The sequence below is a fragment of the Ambystoma mexicanum genome, chromosome 8, assembly GCF_040938575.1.
Source record: "Ambystoma mexicanum isolate Mex_15411 chromosome 8, UKY_AmexF1_1, whole genome shotgun sequence".
Classification (NCBI taxonomy): domain Eukaryota; kingdom Metazoa; phylum Chordata; class Amphibia; order Caudata; family Ambystomatidae; genus Ambystoma; species Ambystoma mexicanum.
The window spans coordinates 1626533874-1626550547 of NC_090929.1; the positions used below are offsets into that span (position 1 = coordinate 1626533874).

General features: G+C 45.9%; 1 protein-coding gene across 2 annotated transcripts in view; it reads right to left on the reverse strand.

Moving 5' to 3' along the window:
* The window catches only part of GFRA1 (GDNF family receptor alpha 1), a 602771-nt gene that overhangs the window by 466528 nt on the left and 119569 nt on the right, over positions 1-16674 (reverse strand). The gene's annotated exons all lie outside the window — the stretch shown is intronic.

Genomic DNA, 16674 nt, shown 5'->3' on the forward strand with positions numbered 1-16674 from the left:
CCGGTAAGAACGCCTGGTTTTTCCAGGCGCCCATTGCGGGTCCTGTGAAGAGACCTCGTAATAGAGTGGAGCGGGTTTACCGGCACCTTTACCGGTGCCGGTAAACCCATCCCGCCAACCTTATAGTGAGGGCCAATGTTAGACATTACAATTTGAAAATAATTCCTTGCATTGCCTTTTAGGTAGAACTAAGATGGATCGTATCCTCGATAGTCTGGAACAAGGATTTGGAGACAGGTATATCTTGTTGTATAAAGAAATGAGGTATTACTTTGGTATTTAGGTGATTAGGTAATTAGGTAATTAGGAAATTAGGTATTACTTCTTTGCAAACACTTACAGCTTGGAAAAGCTTGAGTCTTCATGCTAAAGTTTTTCATTCCGGAATAAATTCCTCATATGAAGATCTTATACCGATTAACTAAAATAAGCTCGTCCCAGCCTTAACAAAAATGAGTTGATATAAATGGGAGAATTTTCAAGTCTACTGGGGGTCGAGATTGACCTATTGTTGACTAATCCCACCAGAGTTAAGAGTAAACTATACATTCTGGAATTGGAAATGATGCAAGCAAAGATTCAACTGTACACTCTATGTATTGAATATGCCAATTTAATATCTAATAAAGTTTCTTACCAATAAAGGTTGACATATTTATATGAGACTCAGACTCGTACCAACCAGGCAACAGGTACTAAATCCGGCACTTAACACAATTAAGGATCCTAGGATTTGTAGATTATGCAAGCCACCTGGAGTACTGGAAACCATCAAACTCCTTTTGACATTATGCCCATGTAAGGATTTTTTTCTTTGATAATGTTGTACATGAACACCAGGATTGGTCTGCAGAATGGTTATGGGAGATGTTTATGGAAGGAGGGCTGGAATCCTTGGCTCCAACTTTGATAAGATTTTTAGTCAAGTTATACAGGGCCTCATTACGACCCTGGTGGAATGGGTTTAACGGCGCCGGTAGAGCTGCCGGTGCCTTTAAACCCATTCGGCCCTATTACAAGGTCCCCTTGCGGGACCCGCTCTGGACGTCTGGTCCGACCAGACATCCTTTGCGGGTCCTACGAGGGGACCAGCATGCTAACAACGGCCCGTTGTTAGCATGCTCCCCATTCCCATTGAGCCCTACTGGGGCTCAAATGGGAATGGGGATGGTCCGGGTCCAGGTTCCCTGAATGGGGAAATACCGGGCCCTCCAAAGTTCCCCATTCAGGGACCACGGACCCGGACCAGAGTTTGGAGGCAGCCATGCACTTATTAAGGGCATGGCTGCCTCCAAACTCGTAATGAGGCCCATTGTCTTTCAGAGAATACGAGTTCTGTTTTAATGATACATCGAGTTGGTTGAGCGATAAAAGTGTTATACATTGTAATGTATTTGATTGTTATTTTATCTATTGTTATGTATATATTTTACCTAATATGCGGTATTTTGTGAAAGGTTTTTGTATTTTGTATACAACTGTAAGACAGGAAATTAAAAAAAAGAACCAACTAAACTTGCAGCCTGCCACCCTACCTGTCCCCACACCCCTCCACTCCTCTATAGCACTGAAACAGTTCAGGCCAAGCACACTTGAACACAAACTGAAAGCCCGTGGCCCAGTGGTGGTACCCACCCAAACTCACAGTTCATACCAGACATACACACCTCAGGGTACGCCCGGAACAGCTCTAGCCTGCAAAACTGGATACCTGGTAGCTTAACTACACCCAAAGTCTGGTTACTTCTGATCTGCACCCATCAACACTTCAGAAACCACTGTTTCCATCCTCCCTTCATTCCTACTAACTTACCACCAAAGCAAACCCAACTCATCGCTTGCATGTCCACAAGGGCCAAGAGGCCATGAAAATAACAGAAGTCGTGGGATGCAAGGCTGAATACCATGGTATGGTGGAACATATGCCCTACCCTCTTTACCACCGTCCTCCCTTCTCTGTGACCTTCCAAAAACAACTTGCCGTTTTCTCTAATTGGTTCAACAACAGGACCATGGCCCTGATCCCTCTTCTTTGGTCACGCTTCACACATGGATGAAGCTCGAAGCCTCTGAAACAAAGCAACATACACATTCAGCTGCCCTCTCAGCTGGTGCCACCCCTCATCTCCATCGACGACCTTCCACTACTTCTAGTCCAGCAGGCGGTTCTGCTTCCGTCTCCTCTGCCGCTCGAACTCCAGGTTTCAGTAAAAGGATCTGATTCTGGGAGCCCACCTTGAATTGACAACTCCGCCTCGAAAGGCAGCTGTCTGCAAACCTTGGCTTCCCAAATGTTTTGGACAACGCCTCCCATCAACCATAGCCAGCAAAGTCTAAGGTGAGGGATCATGGGAGTCGAAGTCCAAAACATCTGTAGAGCGACAAGTTGCAGACCCTCCAGTGTAGCCGATGACACCCAGTTTCTTGAGGTGGCCACATCCTCCTGGAGCTGGCCTTGTTGTTTTTGTTCTCCCTTGTCCCCTCCCTTGCCTTGTCGCGCCCTGAAACACTGGTGTACGAGTGCGATACAAATCAAATATTAATATCAATATCAATGCAGATCTTTGATCAAACCTAGGAGGTCAAGCAGTGAATAAGTGGGGCTGGCCTTAAGACTACAGCTTGGCGGAAGACTCTAAAGGAATTTCTCATCAGTGGCGACATGGGATCCACAGGAGCTCTGAACAGAGTTATACGTGAAGTTCATAAAACGTGGTACCAATGCTCGCGCAGACAAACAGCTACCCCCATCTCTCGGCCACTCATAGTCCTCTATTACGCTAACTTGTGCAGCATCAGAAGCGTCGCTAGGGAGGGACGGGGCGGGGGGGTGATAGCCCCAGGTATTTTGGTTTTAGCCCCTAATAGAAGCTCAGAGGCTATAACCAAAAGACTAGCAAGCCCCGAGTCCCGACAGTCCTGACATTAGCATAGCGCCAAATCTTTCCAGACCTAGCAACACCCCTGACAGCAATTTCAAAATGATTTTTTTACATAAGGATGATTTTTTTACATCAGGGAAAATCCGAAGAGCTTCACATTGGGGAAATATATAATTCAAGTGCAGCTTGGAACACCCAGGAGTGCAGAACTTGAATTAGGGCAGGAAGGATGCAGCGCTGTTAGGGGGATGGGAGGCCTAGGCCGGCTGGCGGACAGGAAGGAGTGCATGCTGAGTTGCAGGAAAGAGGGAGGGGTTTCATGACCCAATAAAAAAGCATAGGGGACATTTCCACAACAAAGTATAATGGAGGTGATGGATGAAGGTGTGACGATATAAAATGGTGCTGAAGCTGCTGCCTGACTCCATGAGTTCTATGTCAAAAACAATGAAATAAAAACAAAAGAAGGACTACAGGAAGCAGAACCACGCAGCGAACGTTATACAGAGCCACCGTTGTTTCGTAAACAGCCATTTACCAAAATATGGCGCATTTTGCTAAATTCGGGTCACACTTACATGTTGGGCAACATTAATTTTAATTAAAGTATGCGGTTGCCACTATTAACCCTAAAGACTTCCAGTGAATGTGCCCTCGCCTTGGTCTCCCCCGATCAAAGAAGGTGCATCTGTGGATGCTCGTGTGGAGCGACTTAACCACCTGTTTCTTCATGCAAAGAGGGGTGCGGTTGGTTACACAAACATCACGCCCCCCAGGAGCTATCATCTCATTGCTTTGAGGTGGTTAAATTCTCATGAGCCATATTTAAATAAATACGCAGGGCCTGATTTACAAAAGCGTTTTACAATGGGAAACTCCAATTGAGAAATCAGGCCCTCAGACCCTCTAACCCACACGTGTAAGTGCGCTTTGCACAGGCTTCAGCCGCGACCACGGTGTGGTACCCCACCACATTGTTGTGCATCAGATGAGGGGCACGTGAGAAGGCTTCAGCAGGTTCTTCCACATCAAAAGGGGTAACACAAATACATTTCCCCTTTCAGTGGAATCAAGAGGAGTGGAACTTTGTGGCCCATCCTACGGACTGGAGGTCACGCACCAATACGAACCTACGTCACCAAAAAACCAGCACCCCTCATGAGGGCGTTGACTTTGTACGGGCATGCACCCGCTCCAGCTCAGTCTTTAGGGAGCTTCTGACGCACACTGCGCAGCCAGCACCTTACATGAGCAATGTTCGCCATCATACAGAACCAATAGCTGCAGTTCCAGGGGTTACAGGCAGGGGACGCCGGCTAGGGGCAGAAAGAAGACCTCACTTTTCATTGATTTGTTAGTGGTTCGACTGCTGCGGAGCTATATTCCACACTGTGACTCATAAATCCAATATTAAAAACAAGCACTTTCAAAGCCAGTAGGTTTTGGCCGTCGTTTGTCAAGAGCAGCCCCAATTTCCCAGTAAAGGTCAGGCCGTGACAAAATGTAAGGTCATTTGCATAGCGCCTTTCACCATTGGTATGGTCCTAATGCGCTGCAGGTTGAACATCCTCGGGGGAGAGAAGTCCAGGTTTGGGAAAGTCGTCAGAGAGGTTTAGGATGCGTTTGTGCATTTAGCCAATACGAAGGTCGATAGGGGTGGCCGAGTCCCTGCTAGCCACGCATGTCGAAGAACAAAGGTAAGTAGCCACCCATGTCGAAGGACAAAGGTAGCTAGCCACCCATGTCGAAGGACAAAGGTAGGTAGGGGTGGCCAAGTCCCTGCTATGCACCCATGTCGAAGGACAGCAACAAAGTTCTAACTGTTGCCCCGTGATAATAATCATTGAACTAGTTAACACAAAACAAGTGCACGTATCAAACAAAACAACCAGAGCAACACAATCACTGTTCTGTTGAGCCACTGACATCTAGAACTCTTTCCAGTAATTTGACAGCTGGGGCAACCAATTGCAAAAGACACACACAGAATGTTCACCATTCAGAAAATCACAATGCCAGAAATCTACAAAGCGAGGGAGGGAGTAATGGGACACCACTAAGGTTACAGTTTATTCATGCACACTTGCCATCTACCACTTGCCAAACCAAACATTTTTGATCCACTATGTGTCGCTAAAGTGCCATCTACGATCCAAAACTAAAAATGAATAAGGCATTCTATTCTACCATGTAACAAAATATATTTGCTTAAGTAATGAGACTGCACCACTGTAAATCTATAAATGTTTAACAACTAAGACCAAGTATACCTGTACAACTATGCCGTGATACCCCGGGGTTTGGGCGTACAACAAATGCAATAAATACAATAAAGTGTATCTCAAATCTTCAAAACACCATAAAGTGCCATTCCCTCTTAAGTCATGGTTCGTAGCTAGAACAGCTTGGTTCTTGAAATCGGCACCAGCCCACTAAGTTTCTCAGGAGGCCCGTCCCCTGCACGCCTCTATGAGGCCTTTCTCCAAGCCCCACAGGTCCATGCATGCACGCCGTGCGTGCGTGTTCTGCCCACATCACATGATATGATTGCCCAAAGAATGCGCCGGATAATCTGATAAACATCCCGCACAGCAGCGGGCCACTCCGCGCGCGCAGCGGGCCCTGCCACTGACTTTAATTAGCAATGTATTTCCTGATTGTTTTGTCAAGAGGCGCTAATTAAAGCCTTTGCAATTATTCATCTGCAGGGTGGATTTTACCATTCCTGCAAGAATTACATTTTCACCTGCAATTAGTCATCTACGACTTCCTGTTTATGTGCTGCTCAATGCAGACTGCCAGGGTCAAGAGTACTATTTAATCGGCGGTAGAACACACAACTTCACAATAGCCATACCATGCCAAAGACAGCGCATGAACAGACAAAAGCAAGAAAAATCCCTAGACCACTCGTTCTTCCCTCTTACACCCGTGGTATCAGATTCACGAGCTGGGCTGATGATTCCGTGTCTGACAGATGCCCTTCGGAACATTCCAGACATTGGGCCTCATTACAAGTTTGCAGGTCGTAAATCGCCAAACTACCACCAATTCGGTTACTGTTACCGCCACTGGGTCTGGTGGAATTCCTGCCAGATTACAAGGGGTGGTATTGTGGTGTTAGTCCCCATTTATAGACTGCACAGGGATTTCGGCAGAATGACTACAGTCGATAATTACACGAGCGATAATTACAACGATTTGGCCACTTTTTTGCCGTCATGACAGCGCATTTACCTCCAGAATTTTGCTGGATGTTTTTCCTCCACCTCACTGTCAAAGTTGTAGTACGATGGTGCGGTAATGCAGTGCCAATGTAGTGGTACTACTGCATTGCCGCTGTTTGTCCGTGCACCGCTATTGTCTGAAGTGGAACATGGTCAGTGGGACGTCACCCATTTCTTACAGACAGAAGCACATAGTGTAATCATTCTTAGGGGCCAACGCTGGAGCAAGGAGTCATGTGCACTGGGCAGAATGAACAAGTTGTACCCAGTGGGAAATGCATTTGAGTTTATGGAGGCCCTTTCCAAAAGATCACCAATCACAAAGCTGAAATGCAAATTTAAATAATCCTTTAATTTCGAATGGAAAAGACATTAGACATGAACTTTGTACATTGGCAAAATATGAATAAACATGGCCCTAAGCATTCCGCTCATCCATAAAGGTACTTTATTTTGTTGAAAAACCTTCATCCAGGGGAAAGTCCATGGAACTGCAATCACGCCATCCTCCCCTACCCCCAGGAGAAAAAAGCAGCACTCATTAGAGGAAAGCTACATGAGAATGAATGGCTGTGTTGGATGGTGGCACTGTGTTTGCTGGTGCTACAACAGTAACTGGCAGGGGTGTTGCTAGGTCTGGAAAAGATCCGGGGCTACGCTAATGTCGGGACTGTCGGGGCTAGCCGGCCTTTTGGTTATAGCCCCTGAGCTTATATCTGGGGCTACTACCAAAAGACCCGGGGCTATAGCCAATTCGATCCTCCTCCCAGCAACGCCTCTGGGGCATGTGGCAGAAAGCGGTATCGCAGGCCCTGCGCTACTGACAAGGGGATGGACTGAAGGAATGGCTTGGCTACAAAACTTGAAATGATAGCTGGAGGGAGGCAGACATCTACGCCAGGACAAGGTTCGATTTTTATAGTTCAGAAAGGTGGGAGTCCAGCCCCATCTCATGCCTGGTTGTCAGGAGGATGGCTCCTTGGTGCTACCATCTGGGTATATTCCAGCATTTGCACTTTATTATGTATGCCTAAAGGGTGAAGCCTCCTTTGTCCACAGATTACCAGTTCACATTCACACCATGGCACTCGTTCACAGGTGTCTACTGTGGCCAGGGCTAGCGTATCTCTAACCAAACATATGCTACTTCAAGACATCCCCTGACCCGGCAATATCTTCACTCTGCTGAAGGTTTCAATTCCTCAGCTGCCCATATCAAAGATGGCCGCCAGGGCATTCTCAGTTCTGGGACCTCGTTTCTGAAATGGCCTTTCTACCTGGATGCTTGACATGTTCTGCCACTCTAAACTTAGGGAAGCACAGAAGACAAACAACCAAGCCCTCTCACCTCAGACCTACTTGTAAGACATTCAAAAGCCCCTTGGGCCTCAGAGCACCATAAAAGTGTTGCAGTCATTTGGTGGCGTATACTTCATATAAATTAGTTAACACATAACATATGTTCGCGTGCACTGTCGGCCACAAGTTGGGCCTCTATTGTGAGGCCCAACTCTTTTATAGAAACATCCAGCTGCCTCTGGGGAGTGCCAGTGTTAGCGTTTCAGGCAGAGTGACTATTGGTTGGATGAACCGAGAGAGTGTTTGGATAGCTCAGGGGGTCAATGCATCAGAAGGTTACATAGGGAGGAACTAGAGAAACCATAGGTTGAATGAATCAGGAGAGACCTTCGATAGCTCACTGGGTTCGTGCAGCGGAAGTCGAGAGACATGTGATCTGTGCACTGCAAGCTTGAATATAGTCAAAAACACTTAATAAATACAGGAGTGTAAAGGTGAGCACTATATAAAGTCATGTGATCACCACTGGCCAAGTGTGCAATGTTGAGGGTCACTGGAGAACCCTATTTTCTATTTATTGGAGAGTAAGATCTGGCACGCTATACACAAGTACAACAAAAGTGAGTGCAGAAATCCCTTTGCTAGGGGCATTCAAGTGGTATATAGTGACCGGGGAGCAGAGTGTAGTCCAGGTGGCTGAGAGTGAACATACAAGTGGAGACACTGACGTGGGCATCACAGCATGACAGTAAACTGTATACATTGCATACATCTAAGTGCCATAGAGGCTGAGGCTGGGCAGGAGGTGGAGGCTTGGGTGGGGGAGGGGCTCGTGCCACTTTAGGACTCTGCTGCCTCTTCCCTAGATACAAAGCACTATGTGTGAGCAGCCTTGAATGCTTGCCCCGTGGCCATGTTCTTGATATCAGGGCAGAAGCGTTGCTGGGGCGGGGTCTAGTGGGGCTATAGCCTCTGGTCTTTTGGTTGTAGCCCCGGATAGAATCTCAGGGTCTACAACCAAAAGGCTATAGCTAGCCCCCAGCCCGGACTGTTGGGTCTTTTCCAGACCTAGCAACACCCCTGTATCAGGGCCTAGGGAGTTCCAGAGGCGGGGAGCATGAAGGGAGAAGGAGCGGAATCGAGAGCTTGATCACATGGTGTGGGAGGGGGGCAGCTGGGTAGAGCGGGTGGCTCATAAGTAGAGACAGGCATTCAGGCCGCTAGAGGGGGCCAGGGGTGGACTGGGAACCAAAAGAGGCCCTGGAAATAATTGTCAAAGTGGCCCCATATTACACATTTTCAGCACGCCCAACACTTTTCCTATGGAAACATTTGGGAATAGCACACAAAAGAGGTCCAGGGTGCAGAGGCCTACCGGGGAATCACCAGAGTTCCCTATGGGCCCCCCCTGGAGGGGGCCCAGACACTGACGTGGCAGGCTCATTCTCATACAATGTTTAGGGCCATAATAAAGACATATTGCCAGCAGTAAATTACTCCTCTGGGTAATACTGCCAGCAGCATTGCAATTGCGTATTACACCTAAATGAATAATGTTACCACCAGTGGTAAATACCATAGCAGCGTAACATACCCTTTACTGCTTTTCAAGCACTTATGCAGCTGAGTAAATACTGCAAGGGTAATTACCACCGGTCCGATAGCACAACGAGTAGAGCGCTCGCATTGACATCCAATGCAGGTTCAAATCCTGCCAGGGCCAAACTCAGCCTTTCATCCTTCCGAAGTCGACAAATAAGCCCTGCACACAGTGGGTAATAATAAGCAGCGCTCCGATGCCTGACGGTTCGTAGCGCTATATAAATGCTAAATTATTATTATTATTATTTTGGGGAAGAGATCCTGCCCCCGTCTAAGAGCTAAGGCCAGTACGTTCGTCCTGAGTTCCCCTAAGGAAACACTGTAGACTCCGCCCACTTCCGGCATGGTTATTGTGGGTTATTGTGAGCCCCTTGGCCTGCCAGAGAGTCTGTCTTACACGCATCACGTGGTGGCCTTTTGCAATGGATCAATATTTATATTTTAAGAACAAGAGGCGAGCGACTGCTTTGAAGAGCTCATGACTGTGACTCCGGGAACAATGCGGCTTGCTGGTGTTCTCCTGGGCGGGCACTGTGCCCAAATAATGGACTGGAAAAATTACTCATCCGCGCACCGTCAACATGCCTCAGATGTGGGGGATGAAAACACAGGGTCACGCCGTGAAAATACCGAGTCACTTCGCAACCTCCGGGAAAGGGGCAGCCGGGCTCACAGTGGGAGAGGGGGGAGAGGCTAATGACCCTATGCCAGATGCACGACCCCACCCCCAGGACGCAGTCTCAATGTAATGTTTGATATCAGACCCAGAAACACATATGCAAAAACTGTGCACCGCTCGACAATAATCAGTATTAAAAAAGAACCGCTCTTGAAACACAACTGACAATACATGAAAAAAGAAAGTCACAAACATAGCAACATATGATATCATTGGCGCACGCAAACCTTCAGAAAGTGCATCATTGCAATACAAAGCAAAGTACAACAAAGATGAGCTGCGAAATAGAACATGATATAAATAAATAAAAAAATGCCAAAATAAAACTCTGAGTGTAAAAATAAGCTCACTACGCTTTATTTTGGATTTCTCAACGTGTTACAGTAAGAAAATGCACACCTCAATAAAACAATGAAAATACATAATTTAAAAAGTCAACATTTGGAATATCAGCTGCTCCCGTTTTTCCAGCTTCATTCACCTTTTTAGGTCTATTTCAGACAACATTGCCAGTTGCCTAGTTCTCTATAAGGGAACTGCCTAGTTCACTCAAAGTGAGTCTCCCCAAAGCTAACCGAGAGCTGCCTGGGCTGCAGCTCCTATCCCAGTGACTCTGATGGCTACACCCAGCAGTCCCACTCCCTCTGGGAGGGGGTACACACCAGGAAAAAAGGGGACCCACTTGCTGCTTTCCACAGCTGCACACTCTTGGATAAGGAAGTCCTCATGTATGTTCTTAATTGATGTAACCATGCTTTCATGAACAAGTTCCGACATCAAGGCTAGTTATTGATCTAAAATGTCCTTCCGGGACAGGTTTTAGAAGCCGTTTATTCCCAGAATCGCCCATATTTCGATGGCTTCCTTCCTTGTTAGTTTATAGTTCCCTAGCAAACCATGTGTAAGTGGACAGGCCATGCGCAGTCGGTCTAGCATCTCAATCAATGACTTACGTATGGAGTTCCTTTTCTGGATTCTGCCCCTAGTATTTTCCCTGATCCACCTTGTGCCTGAACCAACCAGTTTTTCATGCAATAGAGCCCAGAGGCAGAACTATCTTTGCAGGTTTTGGAGTCTTTGCAAATTCCCAATAATTGCTGCTCGTGAGTCTGGAAAATGGTAGATTTGCACCGGATCGCAACAGGCCCGCTCCAATGCTGTGTAGCATGCAGGAAGGTTTTACTCCCTAGGTAGCTGCTCCATACAACATCAATGCAACCTCCTACCAGTTAGTGATCTCCCTCCATAATCATCCTTGGTGAGATGATTGATGTTTGCCCCGGCCTTCTTCATGTTATTTGCATGTCGCTCCTGGGATCCCATGCCGAAAAGGCGGTGCTTAGAGTCTTGTAGCTTGGTGCTATCCCTGTCTAAAGACTATGACCCATTTCTCATGGCAGATCTTCCATGGGATGCAGTCCTTGTTTTTCCTCAAGTTTAGATCTAAGTTGCTATTGGGGCCAGGAGGATAGCTCATGGGCAACGTGCTCACCTTGGAAGCATGACAATGCGAAGCAACACAGGTTCGATCCCCGGGTCCGCGTTTAGAAACCTCTGGGTATTGAGCATGTTATAAATAACTAGGGCTGTACCGAATAGCATATTTTGCATACGGCCGAATACCAAATAGTTTGTCAACTATTCGGCCGAAGCCGAATAGTTGCTTTATTTAATACATCATGTTCCAAACTTCAAAAAACACACTTATTAAAAGAACAAATAAAGCACCATTTAAAAAATATTCTATACTTTTATTTCTCTTCATTGGAATTAATGTAGCATCTTTATTTAAAGCATAAAAGCCAGAAATAAAGCAGATTTAACCAAAATGACGGGACCAAGTGTATGAGGATTGTTGTATATTCAGTGCCAGTTAAAGTAGGAGGCTTGACAAATGCAAAAGGACTGCCTTTGTGAATCAGATGCATTGCATTCTCTATCCAGTTGCAAAGTCGATCCGGTCGAGTTTCGAAACTTCTTTGCAGCTCACATAGAAATGTATAAAATGGTTCATGTCGGCTCATGCGGGACACAAGTCAAGAGGAAATTTGAAATGCGTGAACTCCATCTCACAACTATTCACCCCACCCAAACAAATGCTGCTCACTTTTCACTTATCCTCGCCACTCCTTCTCGCCAATACACAAACATATGCAACTTCTCATTCCTGATAAAACATCAGATAATATTAAACTCAGGACTCAAGTCGTTAAAAAAAGAATAGGCAGGACTATGATGTACGCAATGGGAAGTGAAATGACAGGAACTGAAAGTATCTATGCACATTTCTTTCAGTTTGTCTTTTCCAACTGAAAAAAGTGCACATTGCATATAAACATTCACCAAAAGAAAAGATTTTCCAGTATTGTTGCAGGCGAGGTATGAAGGATGAGCACCTTTTATGTCTAAGAATCTGTAACAAAACATGCCCTAAAGAGCTGATTAGAATATAAGATATTTTTCAGCTGGGTGATAGCAATTTGTCTGGTCTAATTCTATTCAGTTTTGCAAACTGAAGTCTATATTTGCCTTCCTGAGTTCATGTTGCATTGTATTCAAATGAGAATGTCAAAGTATTCGGCAAGAGCCGAATAGCAAGAAACTATTCGGCCGGCGCCGAATAGCTTTTTTTCAGCCGGAATTTGCCCAAATACCTACTCAAAGCCGAAGTTCAGTACACCCCTATAAATAACCAATTACAATGACTAACAGACAATCTTTTCTGGCTCTTATTCTCTTTCTCAGGCCAGTCTTTGTCCGAGCCAGGTTCAGTATCATCAGCAAAAAAGAGGGTGCTAATATCCTTACCGGCAACCTTTTCCAGAAAAGATGGCCCCTGCTGGGGTGAGCTGCACTATATCAGAGAGGCACAGCAAGAACACCAGAGGAGCAAGGATACATGTTTACCTAACCCATTTCCCATTCGGACCACTAACATCACTGATCCTATTTGACCGTGCCTAACTTTTCCTGTTTCCTCACTCAAGCTTTGTCAGCGATCCCCAGCTCTACCATGCCATGTGTGAGAAAATCACCCACTCCTGTTTTTTTCTTGAAATTCTGGGACTTGTAGTTTAGTTGGTTTGCAATTAATTCCAGAATGGCTTTTCATAACTCCACAATGATGTCACTCCATATTTGGATTCCACACATATTGCATTAACAAACACAATTATCCAGTGTGGGATTCAACACGATGTATTATGTAACAAACGTCGACAGGTGTTTCAAACATTTGAGGCCTATTCAATAATGTCTCCACCGATGCCCTCTCTGTATCCTGATTATCTCCCTTCCTTAATTCATCCAATTGCAAATACAAGGCTTGATTGATTCTCAAGGATGTCCTTAAAGCTGCTCGATTCCACTATATGTTGTTTCCAGCATAGAGCCCTCTTAGGGTAACACAGCACTCGCGTGCCAGAATGGTACTGCTATTTCTTTTTTTTTAATAACCATCTTTTAATGTCCTCATGATCCCATATTTTGCTTCTGACACTCGTCTTTTATCTCTCTGTCATCAAATAGACCCTGTGGGCCCCCCTGCATTTTGTGCTCGCTCTTCCAATTCAAGAACCACCATCACTGTGCACCCAGGGGTGGGCACCACCCCTGTGTGGGCCCCGCCCCTGAGCCCCGTTCTCAAGGGTACTCCCGTTTAACTCATGCGCTAACTTGCTTTGCCCTTTCTTCCATCGCCGTCTTGTTACCCAAGACAGGAGCCCATTGCAACTTTTCCAGACAAGCCTCAATGCTGTAAGACCATTTGGGTTCTGATAGAAGGGACAGTATACAATCTCTGGTTACCCCAGGCGGGGGCTCATAACAACACTCTCCAGACAAGCCTCAATGCTGTAAGACCGTTTGGGTTCTGATAGAAGGGGCAGTATACAATCTCTAGTTACCCCAGGCGGGGGCTCATAACAACACTCTCCAGACAAGCCTCAATGCTGTAAGACCGTTTGGGTTCTGATAGAAGGGGCAGTATACAATCTCTGGCTACCCCAGGCGGGGGCTCATAACAACACTCTCCAGACAAGCCTCAATGTTGGAAGACCGTTTGGGTTCTGATAGAAGGGGCAGTATACAATCTCTGGTTACCCCAGGCGGGGGCTCATAACAACACTCTCCAGAAAAGCCTCAATGCTGTAAAACCGTTTGGGTTCTGATAGAAGGGGCAGTATACAATCTCTGGTTACCCCAGGCGGGGGCTCATAACAACACTCTCCAGAAAAGCCTCAATGCTGTAAGACCGTTTGGGTTCTGATAGAAGGGGCAGTATACAATCTCTGGTTACCCGAGGCGGGGGCTCATAACAACACTCTCCAGACAAGCCTCAATGCTGTAAGACCGTTTGGGTTCTGATAGAAGGGGCAGTATACAATCTCTGGTTACCCCAGGCGGGGGCTCATAACAACACTCTCCAGACAAGCCTCAATGCTGTAAGACCGTTTGGGTTCTGATAGAAGGGGCAGTATACAATCTCTGGTTACCCCAGGCGGGGGCTCATAACAACACTCTCCAGACAAGCCTCAATGCTGTAAGACTGTTTGGGTTCTGATAGAAGGGGCAGTATACAATCTCTGGTTACCCCAGGCGGGGGCTCATAACAACACTCTCCAGACAAGCCTCAATGCTGTAAGACTGTTTGGGTTCTGATAGAAGGGGCAGTATACAATCTCTGGTTACCCGAGGCGGGGGCTCATAACAACACTCTCCAGAAAAGCCTCAATGCTGTAAGACCGTTTGGGTTCTGATAGAAGGGGCAGTATACAATCTCTGGTTACCCCAGGCGGGGGCTCATAACAACACTCTCCAGACAAGCCTCATCGCAGTAAGGACACTAGGGGGTGCTTGGGTGGGCAGCAAAAAAGCTCAGCAGCTTAACTTATCTTTTTCATCAAGAAGTACACATGTGTGCCCTACTCTAGCATTCAATTACCAAATTATTGGGCATACTCTTTAGAAGTTTTTATTTATCAATGACATTTCAGTTTTCTTTTTTTTTTTTTTGCACTTGAATGTTTAGGGTATAAGCCAAAGGCTAAAATGTGAGGCCAAGGCCTGCCACCAAAGGCCTGCGGCCGAAAGTTATTATAATACGCTGACACTTGGCAGGCCTTGATACAGTATACAGTGTTTATATCGAATCCTATATATTGAATGCCCATAACGCGAATCTTTTATCTTGAAAACCTTTATGGTGAATGTATGTCGGGTGGGGTAAAGGGTTACATTTTTTGAGGAAACGGTCAGGATGGGTTTTTTTGCAGTGGCAAACAGGGGTTTGGGGGTGACCTCCAAACCAATATTTTTTATTAAAAAAGCATTCACTATAAGTTTTCACGGTAAAAGATTTGATAAATCGGCAATCGTTAAATATTACCTCGATATAAAGACATGCAAGCCCTTGATAAGTGTGGCTTATGGAGATAACGAAGGCAGGAATGGGCCTCCAGGCCCATCAAGTCAGGCCATATATCTGCGTCCTTCAACACCGCAGACAGTGTTTAGTCTCCAGCTCTGTCTTCGATCGTACACAATGACTACTTCCTGTGCGTGCGCCAGGCCTTTTGAACACTGTCGATTTTTTGTTTCTCACGGTTTACCGCAATCGCTTGGAAGAATACCTCACGTGATGCTGCACTCCATAATTGGACAGGTGGTGGAGGAAGTCCCTCATTTTACCAATCCTGGCTTTATAATAGCTGGACTCTCTCTGATCAAACTGACTCAAGAAAGAGCCGAAACTAAGGTCACCGTTCTTATGTCTTATGTCAGAAGTGCGGATATTATTCATGACCCCCTATTGCGTTCTCTCGCGAGAAGGTCACTCCTTCTGGCCTTCATCTGGTCGACCTTAAGAAGAGGAAAGGGTTTGGCACGCAAGAAGGGAAGCTTTGGAGATCTGTGTTAAGCCTTCCTCAGGCACTCTCTTTAAGTGTCATCAGGCTGGAAGTGAGCTTCCAACCGTGGTGGCATTCTGAATAATTGCCGGAGACTCGCTATCTACCTCAACACCAACATCAGAGACGGGTTGGAAGGTTGAGGGATGTACTGCTCGCAGAGTCGGTGAAGACACTGTTGGATCCGGGGTCCTCATGCAAAGGTTATCTGCACGAGGCTAGTGTCTCTGACGATCGCCCTAGAGTTAAAAGTAAAGCTAAGATGGGGCATTGGGACAAGATTCAAGATGAAGAGGATCTGGTGGGACTGAAACTGTAGAAGGACTTGCTGTCCCCGTACAAGAGTCAGAGAACTCGCAGGCCCTACTTCATGCAGTTTCCCTCCGAAGACAATGCGTGCCAGGGTTTTGACGTTTCGGTGAAGCTCTCTTCACGCATTGGAGGTAGTGGGTCCTAGAATGTGGATATTACAGGGGGATCGTACATGCAGGATATGGAAATCCAGACACCAGGAGGCGCTTTATCATCTGATAATGAAATGCCCATCGTTATTACAGAGAAGGAGCTTTTATTTAGAAAAACGTGTTCGTTCGCGCGGCATACCCAAAAACCTGTTTTGCAGTATACTAGAAGGAAAAAGGGTGTTGATGACTGTGGCGGTTGTTGACTTTTTCCAAGACATTTTTATAAACATTGGTGAATTACGATAAATGTCACTTATTTGTGATGTTAATCTGTCATTTTAAACGTAAATCAGGGGATTGAGTGCTATGGGTTTGCCCTAGCTAAAATAATATTTTTTTTAGCTGTGAGCTATGGTATGTTGTTAAATAGACCTCATTGTTATTATTTGGTAAAGGAACTGTTGAACGTTTCTCTTGTTTGTTGTATCTGATTGTGTAAGATTTGACACTAACCAAATATGCAATAAATTAAACAAAAATAAACAATTTAACTCTGTTTTATGCGACAAACCCAACATGTTCTTCCATCACAAACTCAACACAGTCTAAGCCCCAAAACCCCAAAACCCTTCTGCTCGCCCCTCCCTTTATGGCATACTTCAAAGGAACGGCCTC